Genomic DNA, 14,670 nt, shown 5'->3' on the forward strand with positions numbered 1-14,670 from the left:
AATGTGTACAATGTGTACAATGTGTACAATGTGTACAACACGTACAATGTGTACAATGTGTACATGCGTACAGTGTGTACATGCGTACAATGTGTACATGTGTACAATGTGTACAATGTGTACAATGCGTACAATGCGTACAATGCGTACAATGTGTACAATGTGTACATGTGTACAATGTGTACAATGTGTACAATGTGTACATGTGTACAATGTGTACAATGCGTACAATGCGTACAATGTGTACAATGTGTACAATGCGTACAATGCGTACAATGCGTACAATGCGTACAATGTGTACAATGTGTACAATGTGTACAATGCGTACAATGTGTACAATGCGTACAATGTGTACATGCGTACAATGTGTACAATGTGTACATGCGTACAATGTGTACAATGTGTACATGTGTACATGCGTACAATGTGTACAATGTGTACAATGTGTACATGTGTACAATGTGTACAATGCGTACAATGCGTACAATGCGTACAATGCGTACAATGTGTACATGTGTACAATGTGTACAATGTGTACAATGTGTACAATGTGTACAATGTGTACAACACGTACAATGTGTACAATGTGTACATGCGTACAATGTGTACAATGTGTACAATGTGTACATGCGTACAATGTGTACAATGTGTACAATGTGTACAATGTGTACATGTGTACAATGTGTACATGCGTACAATGTGTACAATGTGTACATGCGTACAATGTGTACAATGCGTACATGTGTACAATGTGTACAATGTGTACATGCGTACAATGTGTACAATGTGTACAATGTGTACAATGTGTACAATGTGTACATGCGTACAGTGTGTACATGCGTACAATGTGTACATGTGTACAATGTGTACAATGTGTACAATGCGTACAATGCGTACAATGCGTACAATGTGTACAATGTGTACATGTGTACAATGTGTACATGCGTACAGTGTGTACATGCGTACAATGTGTACATGTGTACAATGTGTACAATGTGTACAATGCGTACAATGCGTACAATGCGTACAATGTGTACAATGTGTACATGTGTACAATGTGTACAATGTGTACAATGTGTACATGTGTACAATGTGTACAATGCGTACAATGCGTACAATGTGTACAATGTGTACAATGCGTACAATGCGTACAATGCGTACAATGCGTACAATGTGTACAATGTGTACAATGTGTACAATGCATACAATGTGTACAATGCGTACAATGTGTACATGCGTACAATGTGTACAATGTGTACATGCGTACAATGTGTACAATGTGTACATGTGTACATGCGTACAATGTGTACAATGTGTACAATGTGTACATGTGTACAATGTGTACAATGCGTACAATGCGTACAATGCGTACAATGCGTACAATGTGTACATGTGTACAATGTGTACAATGTGTACAATGTGTACAATGTGTACAATGTGTACAACACGTACAATGTGTACAATGTGTACATGCGTACAATGTGTACAATGTGTACATGCGTACAATGTGTACAATGTGTACATGTGTACATGCGTACAATGTGTACAATGTGTACAATGTGTACATGTGTACATGTGTACAATGTGTACAATGTGTACAATGCGTACAATGCATACAATGCGTACAATGTGTACAATGTGTACATGCGTACAATGTGTACAATGTGTACAATGCGTACAATGTGTACAATGTGTACAATGTGTACATGCGTACAGTGTGTACATGCGTACAATGTGTACAATGTGTACATGCGTACATGCGTACAATGTGTACATGTGTACATGCGTACAATGTGTACAATGTGTACAGTGCGTACAATGTGTACAATGTGTACATGCGTACAGTGTGTACATGCGTACAATGTGTACAATGTGTACATGCGTACATTCGTACAATGTGTACATGTGTACATGCGTACAATGTGTACAATGTGTACAATGTGTACATGTGTACAATGTGTACAATGTGTACATGCGTACAATGTGTACATGCGTACAATGTGTACATGCGTACAATGTGTACAATGTGTACATGTGTACAATGTGTACAATGTGTACATGCGTACAATGTGTACAATTTGTACAATGTGTACAATGTGTACATGTGTACATGCGTACAGTGTGTACATGCGTACAATGTGTACAATGTGTACATGCGTACATGCGTACAATGTGTACAATGTGTACAATGTGTACAATGTGTACAACACGTACAATGTGTACAATGTGTACATGCGTACAGTGTGTACATGCGTACAATGTGTACATGTGTACAATGTGTACAATGTGTACAATGCGTACAATGCGTACAATGCGTACAATGTGTACAATGTGTACATGTGTACAATGTGTACAATGTGTACAATGTGTACATGTGTACAATGTGTACAATGCGTACAATGCGTACAATGTGTACAATGTGTACAATGCGTACAATGCGTACAATGCGTACAATGCGTACAATGTGTACAATGTGTACAATGTGTACAATGCGTACAATGTGTACAATGCGTACAATGTGTACATGCGTACAATGTGTACAATGTGTACATGCGTACAATGTGTACAATGTGTACATGTGTACATGCGTACAATGTGTACAATGTGTACAATGTGTACATGTGTACAATGTGTACAATGCGTACAATGCGTACAATGCGTACAATGCGTACAATGTGTACATGTGTACAATGTGTACAATGTGTACAATGTGTACAATGTGTACAATGTGTACAACACGTACAATGTGTACAATGTGTACATGCGTACAATGTGTACAATGTGTACAATGTGTACATGCGTACAATGTGTACAATGTGTACAATGTGTACAATGTGTACATGTGTACAATGTGTACATGCGTACAATGTGTACAATGTGTACATGCGTACAATGTGTACAATGCGTACATGTGTACAATGTGTACAATGTGTACATGCGTACAATGTGTACAATGTGTACAATGTGTACAATGTGTACAATGTGTACATGCGTACAGTGTGTACATGCGTACAATGTGTACATGTGTACAATGTGTACAATGTGTACAATGCGTACAATGCGTACAATGCGTACAATGTGTACAATGTGTACATGTGTACAATGTGTACATGTGTACAATGTGTACATGCGTACAATGTGTACAATGTGTACAATGTGTACATGCGTACAATGTGTACAATGTGTACATGCGTACAATGTGTACAATGCGTACAATGTGTACAATGCGTACATGTGTACAATGTGTACAATGTGTACATGCGTACATGCGTACAATGTGTACAATGTGTACAATGTGTACATGCGTACAATGTGTACATGCGTACAATGTGTACAATGTGTACATGCGTACAATGTGTACAATGCGTACATGTGTACAATGTGTACAATGTGTACATGCGTACAATGTGTACAATGTGTACAATGTGTACAATGTGTACAATGTGTACATGCGTACAGTGTGTACATGCGTACAATGTGTACATGTGTACAATGTGTACAATGTGTACAATGCGTACAATGCGTACAATGCGTACAATGTGTACAATGTGTACATGTGTACAATGTGTACATGTGTACAATGTGTACATGCGTACAATGTGTACAATGTGTACAATGTGTACATGCGTACAATGTGTACAATGTGTACATGCGTACAATGTGTACAATGCGTACAATGTGTACAATGCGTACATGTGTACAATGTGTACAATGTGTACATGCGTACATGCGTACAATGTGTACAATGTGTACAATGTGTACATGCGTACAATGTGTACATGCGTACAATGTGTACAATGTGTACATGCGTACAATGTGTACAATGTGTACATGTGTACAATGTGTACAATGTGTACATGCGTACAATGTGTACAATGTGTACAATGTGTACAATGTGTACAATGTGTACATGCGTACAATGCGTACAATGCGTACAATGTGTACAATGCGTACAATGCGTACAATGCGTACAATGCGTACAATGTGTACATGTGTACATGTGTACAATGCGTACAATGCGTACAATGTGTACAATGTGTACATGCGTACAATGTGTACAATGTGTACAATGCGTACAATGCGTACAATGTGTACAATGTGTACATGCGTACAATGTGTACAATGTGTACAATGTGTACAATGTGTACATGTACATGTACGAATGTACACATTGTACGCATGTACACATTGTACGCATGTACACATTGTACACATTGTACACATGTACACATTGTACACATTGTACACATTGTACGCATGTACACATGTACACATTGTACGAATGTACGCATGTACACATTGTACACATTGTACGCATGTACACACTGTACGCATGTACACATTGTACACATTGTACGCACTGTACACATTGTACACATTGTACGCATGTACACATGTACACATTGTACGCATGTACGCATGTACACATTGTACACATTGTACGCATGTACACATTGTACGCATTGTACACATGTACACATTGTACACATTGTACACATTGTACGCATGTACACATGTACACATTGTACGAATGTACGCATGTACACATTGTACACATTGTACGCATGTACACACTGTACGCATGTACACATTGTACACATTGTACGCACTGTACACATTGTACACATTGTACGCATGTACACATGTACACATTGTACGCATGTACGCATGTACACATTGTACACATTGTACGCATGTACACACTGTACGCATGTACACATTGTACACATTGTACACATTGTACGCATTGTACACATTGTACACATTGTACGCATGTACACATTGTACACATTGTACGCATTGTATGCATTGTACGCATTGTACACATTGTACACATTGTACACATGTACACATGTACACATTGTACACATTGTACACATTGTACGCATGTACACATGTACACATTGTACACATTGTACGCATGTACACATTGTACACATTGTACGCATGTACACATTGTACACATTGTACGCATTGTATGCATACGTGTTGTACACATTGTACACATTGTACACATTGTACACATTGTACGCATGTACGCATGTACACATTGTACACATTGTACGCATGTACACACTGTACGCATGTACACATGTACACATTGTACACATTGTACAAATTGTACACATTGTACGCATGTACACATTGTACACATTGTACACATGTACACATTGTACACATTGTACGCATGTACACATTGTACGCATGTACACATTGTACGCATTGTACGAATGTACACATTGTACACATTGTACGCATTGTATGCATTGTACGCATTGTACACATTGTACACATTGTGTACAATGTGTACATGCGTACAATGTGTACAATGTGTACATGTGTACAATGTGTACATGCGTACAGTGTGTACATGCGTACAATGTGTACAATGTGTACATGCGTACATTCGTACAATGTGTACATGTGTACATGCGTACAATGTGTACAATGTGTACAATGTGTACATGTGTACAATGTGTACAATGTGTACATGCGTACAATGTGTACATGCGTACAATGTGTACATGCGTACAATGTGTACAATGTGTACATGTGTACAATGTGTACAATGTGTACATGCGTACAATGTGTACAATTTGTACAATGTGTACAATGTGTACATGTGTACATGCGTACAGTGTGTACATGCGTACAATGTGTACAATGTGTACATGCGTACATGCGTACAATGTGTACAATGTGTACAATGTGTACAATGTGTACAACACGTACAATGTGTACAATGTGTACATGCGTACAGTGTGTACATGCGTACAATGTGTACATGTGTACAATGTGTACAATGTGTACAATGCGTACAATGCGTACAATGCGTACAATGTGTACAATGTGTACATGTGTACAATGTGTACAATGTGTACAATGTGTACATGTGTACAATGTGTACAATGCGTACAATGCGTACAATGTGTACAATGTGTACAATGCGTACAATGCGTACAATGCGTACAATGCGTACAATGTGTACAATGTGTACAATGTGTACAATGCGTACAATGTGTACAATGCGTACAATGTGTACATGCGTACAATGTGTACAATGTGTACATGCGTACAATGTGTACAATGTGTACATGTGTACATGCGTACAATGTGTACAATGTGTACAATGTGTACATGTGTACAATGTGTACAATGCGTACAATGCGTACAATGCGTACAATGCGTACAATGTGTACATGTGTACAATGTGTACAATGTGTACAATGTGTACAATGTGTACAATGTGTACAACACGTACAATGTGTACAATGTGTACATGCGTACAATGTGTACAATGTGTACAATGTGTACATGCGTACAATGTGTACAATGTGTACAATGTGTACAATGTGTACATGTGTACAATGTGTACATGCGTACAATGTGTACAATGTGTACATGCGTACAATGTGTACAATGCGTACATGTGTACAATGTGTACAATGTGTACATGCGTACAATGTGTACAATGTGTACAATGTGTACAATGTGTACAATGTGTACATGCGTACAGTGTGTACATGCGTACAATGTGTACATGTGTACAATGTGTACAATGTGTACAATGCGTACAATGCGTACAATGCGTACAATGTGTACAATGTGTACATGTGTACAATGTGTACATGTGTACAATGTGTACATGCGTACAATGTGTACAATGTGTACAATGTGTACATGCGTACAATGTGTACAATGTGTACATGCGTACAATGTGTACAATGCGTACAATGTGTACAATGCGTACATGTGTACAATGTGTACAATGTGTACATGCGTACATGCGTACAATGTGTACAATGTGTACAATGTGTACATGCGTACAATGTGTACATGCGTACAATGTGTACAATGTGTACATGCGTACAATGTGTACAATGCGTACATGTGTACAATGTGTACAATGTGTACATGCGTACAATGTGTACAATGTGTACAATGTGTACAATGTGTACAATGTGTACATGCGTACAGTGTGTACATGCGTACAATGTGTACATGTGTACAATGTGTACAATGTGTACAATGCGTACAATGCGTACAATGCGTACAATGTGTACAATGTGTACATGTGTACAATGTGTACATGTGTACAATGTGTACATGCGTACAATGTGTACAATGTGTACAATGTGTACATGCGTACAATGTGTACAATGTGTACATGCGTACAATGTGTACAATGCGTACAATGTGTACAATGCGTACATGTGTACAATGTGTACAATGTGTACATGCGTACATGCGTACAATGTGTACAATGTGTACAATGTGTACATGCGTACAATGTGTACATGCGTACAATGTGTACAATGTGTACATGCGTACAATGTGTACAATGTGTACATGTGTACAATGTGTACAATGTGTACATGCGTACAATGTGTACAATGTGTACAATGTGTACAATGTGTACAATGTGTACATGCGTACAATGCGTACAATGCGTACAATGTGTACAATGCGTACAATGCGTACAATGCGTACAATGCGTACAATGTGTACATGTGTACATGTGTACAATGCGTACAATGCGTACAATGTGTACAATGTGTACATGCGTACAATGTGTACAATGTGTACAATGCGTACAATGCGTACAATGTGTACAATGTGTACATGCGTACAATGTGTACAATGTGTACATGCGTACAATGTGTACAATGTGTACATGTGTACATGCGTACAATGTGTACATGTGTACAATGTGTACAATGCGTACAATGCGTACAATGCGTACAATGCGTACAATGTGTACATGTGTACAATGTGTACAATGTGTACAATGCGTACAATGTGTACAATGTGTACAATGTGTACATGCGTACAATGTGTACAATGTGTACATGCGTACAATGTGTACAATGTGTACATGTGTACATGCGTACAATGTGTACAATGTGTACAATGTGTACATGTGTACATGTGTACAATGTGTACAATGTGTACAATGCGTACAATGCGTACAATGTGTACATATGTACAATGTGTACATGTGTACATGCGTACAATGTGTACAATGTGTACAACGTGTACATGTGTACATGTGTACATGCGTACAGTGTGTACATGCGTACAATGTGTACAATGTGTACATGCGTACATGCGTACAATGTGTACAATGTGTACAATGTGTACAATGTGTACAACACGTACAATGTGTACAATGTGTACATGCGTACAGTGTGTACATGCGTACAATGTGTACAATGTGTACAACACGTACAATGCGTACAATGCGTACAATGCGTACAATGTGTACAATGCGTACAATGTGTACAATGTGTACAATGTGTACATGCGTACAATGTGTACAATGTGTACATGTGTACAATGTGTACAATGTGTACAATGTGTACATGTGTACAATGTGTACAATGTGTACATGCGTACAATGTGTACATGCGTACAATGTGTACATGCGTACAATGTGTACAATGTGTACATGTGTACAATGTGTACAATGTGTACATGCGTACAATGTGTACAATGTGTACAATGTGTACAATGTGTACATGCGTACAATGCGTACAATGCGTACAATGTGTACAATGTGTACAATGTGTACAATGCGTACAATGCGTACAATGCGTACAATGTGTACATGTGTACAATGTGTACAATGTGTACAATGCGTACAATGTGTACAATGTGTACATGCGTACAATGTGTACAATGTGTACATGTGTACATGCGTACAATGTGTACATGTGTACAATGTGTACAATGTGTACAATGTGTACAATGTGTACATGTGTACAATGTGTACAATGTGTACAATGTGTACATGTGTACAATGTGTACAATGCGTACAATGCGTACAATGTGTACAATGTGTACAATGCGTACAATGCGTACAATGCGTACAATGTGTACAATGTGTACATGTGTACAATGTGTACAATGTGTACAATGCGTACAATGTGTACAATGCGTACAATGTGTACAATGTGTACAATGTGTACATGCGTACAATGTGTACAATGTGTACATGCGTACAATGTGTACAATGTGTACATGTGTACATGCGTACAATGTGTACAACGTGTACAATGTGTACATGTGTACAATGTGTACAATGCGTACAATGCGTACAATGCGTACAATGCGTACAATGTGTACATGTGTACAATGTGTACAATGTGTACAATGTGTACAATGTGTACAATGTGTACAACACGTACAATGTGTACAATGTGTACATGCGTACAATGTGTACAATGTGTACAATGTGTACATGCGTACAATGTGTACAATGTGTACAATGTGTACAATGTGTACAATGTGTACATGTGTACAATGTGTACATGCGTACAATGTGTACAATGTGTACATGCGTACAATGTGTACAATGCGTACAATGTGTACAATGTGTACATGCGTACAATGTGTACAATGTGTACAATGTGTACATGCGTACAATGTGTACAATGTGTACATGCGTACAATGTGTACAATGCGTACAATGTGTACAATGCGTACATGTGTACAATGTGTACAATGTGTACATGCGTACATGCGTACAATGTGTACAATGTGTACAATGTGTACAATGCGTACAATGCGTACAATGCGTACAATGCGTACAATGTGTACATGTGTACAATGTGTGCAATGTGTACAATGCGTACAATGTGTACAATGTGTACAATGTGTACATGCGTACAATGTGTACAATGTGTACATGCGTACAATGTGTACAATGTGTACATGCGTACAATGTGTACAATGTGTACATGTGTACATGCGTACAATGTGTACAATGTGTACAATGTGTACATGTGTACATGTGTACAATGTGTACAATGTGTACAATGCGTACAATGCATACAATGCGTACAATGTGTACAATGTGTACATGCGTACAATGTGTACAATGTGTACAATGCGTACAATGTGTACAATGTGTACAATGTGTACATGCGTACAGTGTGTACATGCGTACAATGTGTACAATGTGTACATGCGTACATGCGTACAATGTGTACATGTGTACATGCGTACAATGTGTACAATGTGTACAGTGCGTACAATGTGTACAATGTGTACATGCGTACAGTGTGTACATGCGTACAATGTGTACAATGTGTACATGCGTACATTCGTACAATGTGTACATGTGTACATGCGTACAATGTGTACAATGTGTACAATGCATACATGTGTACAATGTGTACAATGTGTACAATGTGTACATGCGTACAATGTGTACAATGTGTACAATGCGTACAATGTGTACAATGCGTACAACGAGACTGGTGCTACTCCACTATCGTTGATGACGTTTTAAGTAGACAACCGAAATCAATTTCACCGGCTGCTTTTTGGCCTCTCAGTGTGGCCACCAGGAATCTACAGCGGCCTGCGTGCTGAGGCCAGGGGCCGTCTAGGAGGCTCCTTTAGACGTAGAAGAGGCCGGTGCTGTCCACGCACGCCTTCTGGTGGACACGCACTCGGGGAGCCTGGCAACGCCCACAGCACCCGAGCTGCCCTCTGCGCCTCGGGACCTCGTGAGGCCGGGGCAGGTCGCCGCGATTGAGCAGACGCATGCGTGCTGAGGCCGGGAGGCCCCGGGACGTGCCGGTGCAGCCGAGCCCAGGAGAAATCCCAGGGCCCGGAGTCACCACTCATCTCTGGCTTGTGTTTGAGCACTGCCTGAAGAAGAATGTGGGACTGTGCCATCACCTTCCCCGATCCGTCTTGCACATAACCACTAAGTCCGCACGTTCTGGCTGCAAGTCCCCCCCCCCTTTTATTTAAGGAGTACAAACTTCAGGCATTTCCTAATTACAACACTGTGTTCCTGAAGTTGGCTGAGTCCTCTCCTGGCCAGACGGCGCGTGGCCCGAGCTGCAGGGCCCGGCCACCCCTAGGGAACCTTGTCCTGCCGCGCAGTCTCCACGCCCTCCGGCACCCCCCGGCTGCCCGGTGTGAAATCCTTCCCTCACCACTCGATGCTTTTCTCCCCTTCCTGGCTTTGCCATCTGAAGGCCGTCCGTCTCCAGAGGCCCCTTGAGACCTCTGAGCCCGGAGGTCTGTCTCCAGGACTGGCGGGCAGTGCTGCCTTCGGCCAAGCTAGCGCCTCTGCCACGGAGGGCTCCGTTGTGTCACTCGGGTGTCACTCCCGGAATATGGTGCCGGCCACGCCAGCCTCCCCAAGCCAGAGGTGCACAGAGGTGAGCGGCTCTGCGTCATCTGTTGGGGAAGAGACACAGCATCCTGGGTGCTTTGGTCCCTGGCACCAGCGTCTGCCCTCCTGCGTCAGTCAGGCTGCACCCCGGGGTCCTCGGTCCCAGCCCCACAGCCTTGAAGTCCCTGCACCCCGGGGTCCTCGGTCCCAGCCCCACAGCCTTGAAATCCCCCGGACTGGCTTATCTTTGTGTTCTTTTGGTCTGGACCAACAAGATAAGCAGATCCTCAAAAGCACACACAAGGTCATAAAATGACGTCGTGGTCAGAATCCACAGCAGGGGTTTCTGGTCAGAGAAAATGTGCATCATGAAAAAAACTAGACAGGGCTGGCGCTGTGGCGTAGTGGGCTAAGCCTCAACCTGCAGTGCCGGCATCCCATATGTGTGCTGGTTCGAGTCCTGGCTGCTCCACTTCCAATCCAGCTCTCTGCTGTGGCCTGGGAAAGCGGTGGAAGATGGCCCAAGTACTTGGGCCCCTGCACCCGCGTGGGAGACCCAGAGAAGCTCCTGGCTCCTGGCTCCTGGCTTCAGCCTGGCCCGGCCCCCGGCTGTTGCTGCCATTTGGGGAGTGAACCAGCAGATGGAAGTTTCTCTCTTTAACTCTGCCTTTCAAATAAATTTTTAGAAATAATAAAATATTTTAAAAGAGAAAACACCGCATGGACTTTAAAAACATTTGTACCAAAATACACTTATCTTTCGATTTATTTTCTGTGAACTTTTTGAAGTCACCTCATGCTTTCCTTTGATTTTTCAAAACTGTTCCTAGGGGCTGGTGCTGTGGTGTAGCGGGTAAAGCCGCCGCCTGCAGTGCCGGCATCCCATGTGGGCACCAGTTCAAGTCCTGGCTGCTCCTCTTCCGATCCAGCTCTCTGCTATGGCCTGGGCAGGCAGTAGAGGATGGCCCAAGTCCTTGGGCCCCTGCACCCACGTGGGGGACACAGAAGAAGCTCCTGGCTCCTGGCTTCGGATCAGCACAGCTCTGGCCATTAGAGCCGACTGGGGAGTGAACCAGCGGATGGAACACCTCTGTCTCTCTGTCTCTCTGTCTCTCTGTCTCTCTCTCCCTCTCCTTCTCTCTCTCTGTGTAACTCTAACTTTCAAGTAAATAAATAAATCTGAAAAAAAAAAAAAAAACCCGCACCTGACTGTTTCAGTAAAACATTAGTGTTTATGTCCACGGTAGATTAAGGAAGTTGACAAGTGGTCATCTCTGCCTCGGACACTTTGCAAACAAAAAAGAGAAATGAAATGACCGTGGACTTGGAGGAGGGCCTCCGGGGTCTGCAGATTTCCTCTTTTTTTTTTTTTTTTTTTAGATGAGCTGGATCGGAAGTGGAGCAGCGGGGCTCCAACTGGAGCCCATACAGGATGCCGGCACTGCAGGCGGCGGTTTTACCGGCCACGCCACAGCGCCGGCCCTTCCTCTTTCTTCAAAAGATCAGCGCCCGTGCAGGCCCCGTCAGCAGCCCTCATGTGCTGAGGTCCATTTCAACTGGGACAGAGGAAATGTTTGCCACAGTTACACCGTGCTGGCCTGTATTGGTCCCTTTGCCCCAGATAGGTCAGGAATGTCTTTTTTCCCTACTGTAGTAAAATGCACATTACATACGGTTTGCCATCTGAATCATTTTTTTAAAGATTTATTGATTTGGCCGGTGCCACGGCTCACTAGGCTAATCTTCCACCTAGCGGCGCCGGCACACCCGGTTCTAGTCCCGGTCGGGGCGCCGGATTCTGTCCCGGTTGCCCCTCTTCCAGGCCAGCTCTCTGCTGTGGCCCGGGAGTGCCGTGGAGGATGGCCCAGGTCCTTGGGCCCTGCACCCGCATGGGAGACCAGGAGAAGCACCTGGCTCCTGGCTTCGGATCAGCACGGTGCACCGGCTGTGGCGGCCATTGGAGGGTGAACCAACGGCAAAGGAAGACCTTTCTCTCTGTCTCTCTCTCTCTCACTGTCCACTCTGCCTGTCAAAAAAAAAATTGATTTATTCTGAAAGAGTTACGGAAGAGCAGGCAAGAGAGAGGGAGATCTTCCGTCCCCTGGTGCATTCCACAGATGGCACCAACAGCCAGTGCTGGGTCCGGCCAAAGCCAGGAGCTTCATCAGTCTCCTATGTGGGTGTGGGCGCCCAAGCACTTGGGCCATCTGCTGCTGCTTTCCCAGGCACATTAGCAGGGAGCTGGATTGGAAGTGGTGTGGCCGGGACTTGAACCCGTGCCCATATGGGCCGGCACTGCAGGCTGGGGCTCTAACCCACTGTGCCACAGTGCCGGCCCCTCTATGTACATTTTGAATCAGGTTGCTAACTTGGTGTTGAGCTGTAGGACTTCTTTTTTTAAAGATTTTATTTATTTATTTATTTGAGAAGTAGAATTACAGAGGGAGAGACAGAGAGGTCTTCCATCCGCTGGTTCACTCTCCAAATGGCCACATGGCTGGAGCTGTGCCCATTCGAAGCCAGGAGCCAGCAGCTTCTCCAGGGTCTCCCACGTGGGTGCAGGGCCCAAGCACTCGGGCCATCCTCCACTGCTTTCCCAGGCCGCAGCAGAGAGCTGGCCTGGAAGAGGAGCAGCCGGGACTAGAACCGGCGCCCACATGGGATGCGGTGCTGAGGCTGTGGCTTCACCTGCTACGCCACAGCAGCAGCCCGTCTCCCTGTTTCCGCACACAGCCCTGGTGAGCCCTGAGCCCTGAGGAAGCCCGGCCTTCAGGTGGCCCTTGGAGAACCCGGAGACCTCACCAACAGGTGCTGGCCGAGCTGTAGACTGCCGTGCCGCAGGGTCCTGCCCCCAGCCCTGTGCATGGGCGCACACATCCACATCCACAATGTGTATGCATACTGACACGGCAAACACACATGCACGCCCACACACGCGTGCACACATACATCCACACATGTGTATACACATACTGACACGGCAAACACACATGCACACCCACACATGCATGCACACACATATACACATGCACATACGTACTGACATGGTAAACACACATGCACAGCCACACATGCGTGCACATACACACATACACATATGTACTGACACGGTAAACACACATGCATGCCCACACATGCGTGCACACACATATACACATGCACGTACATGCTGACACGGCAAACACATGCACGCCCACACATGCACATACATACTGACACGGTAAACACACATGCACACCCACACATGCATGCACATACACATACATGTGCATATACACAGACACATACACACATGCGTATACACTACACATGGACAAACACATGTACACATATGCACACACATATACAAGACACAATGCACATACACACATATACACATTCACATATACACATGTATATACATACTGACATGGCAAACACACATGCACACACATGTACACACATGTATACACACTACACATGGACAAACACACATATGCACATATGTACAAGACAACACGCACACATGGGCACATGCACACATATATGCACATGCA

This window comes from Oryctolagus cuniculus, chromosome 4, assembly GCF_051225735.1.
Source record: "Oryctolagus cuniculus isolate XC-2025 breed Fujian yellow rabbit chromosome 4, ASM5122573v1, whole genome shotgun sequence".
Lineage (NCBI taxonomy): Eukaryota > Metazoa > Chordata > Mammalia > Lagomorpha > Leporidae > Oryctolagus > Oryctolagus cuniculus.